Source organism: Arachis stenosperma, chromosome 5 (assembly GCF_014773155.1).
Source record: "Arachis stenosperma cultivar V10309 chromosome 5, arast.V10309.gnm1.PFL2, whole genome shotgun sequence".
NCBI lineage: Eukaryota > Viridiplantae > Streptophyta > Magnoliopsida > Fabales > Fabaceae > Arachis > Arachis stenosperma.
In genome coordinates this window covers 138,425,059-138,425,931 of record NC_080381.1, presented here as the reverse complement: position 1 = coordinate 138,425,931, position 873 = coordinate 138,425,059, and the positions used below count along the sequence as shown (strand labels likewise).

Genomic DNA, 873 nt, shown 5'->3' with positions numbered 1-873 from the left:
TCTTCCATTGAAGGGTTCTCAGGATCATAAGCTTCTTCTTCAGATGAAGCATCCTTAGTACTGCTTGGTGCTTTTTGCATTCCAGACAGACTTTGAGAAATCAAATTGACTTGTTGAGTCAATATCTTGTTCTGAGCCAATATGGCATTCAGAGCATCAATCTCAAGAACTCCTTTCTTCTGACTTGTCCCATTGTTCACAGGATTTCTTTCAGAAGTGTACATGAATTGGTTATTTGCAACCATTTCAATTAGCTCTTGAGCCTCTGTAGGCGTCTTCTTCAGATGAAGAGATCCTCCAGCAGAGCTATCCAAAGACATCTTGGATAGTTCAGAGAGACCATCATAGAAAATACCTATGATGCTCCATTCAGAAAGCATGTCAGATGGACATTTTCTGATCAATTGTTTGTATCTTTCCTAAGCTTCATAGAGGGATTCTCCATCCTTCTGTCTGAAGGTTTGGACTTCCACTCTAAGCTTACTCAATTTTTGAGGTGGAAAGAACTTTGCCAAGAAGGCATTGACTAGCTTTTCCCAAGAGTCCAGGCTTTCTTTAGGTTGAGAGTCCAACCATATTCTAGCTCTGTCTCTTACAGCAAAAGGGAACAGCATCAGTCTGTAGACCTCAGGGTCAACCCCATTAGTCTTGACTGTGTCACAGATTTGCAAGAACTCAGCTAAAAACTGATGAGGATCTTCCAATGGAAGTCCATGGAACTTGCAATTCTGTTGCATTAGAGAAACTAATTGAGGCTTAAGCTCAAAGTTGTTTGCTCCAATGGCAGGGATAGAGATGCTTCTCCCATAGAAGTCGGGAGTAGGTGCAGTAAAGTCACCCAGCACCTTCCTTGCATTGTTGGCATTGTTGTTG

At 41.8% G+C, this 873-nt stretch overlaps 1 non-coding gene across 1 annotated transcript; it reads left to right on the top strand.

Moving 5' to 3' along the window:
* Positions 1-378: 378 nt before the first annotated feature.
* Positions 379-482, top strand: LOC130984512 (small nucleolar RNA R71). The gene has a single exon (XR_009088446.1). It is a non-coding gene; the product is annotated as a small nucleolar RNA R71 (small nucleolar RNA).
* Positions 483-873: the final 391 nt, after the last annotated feature.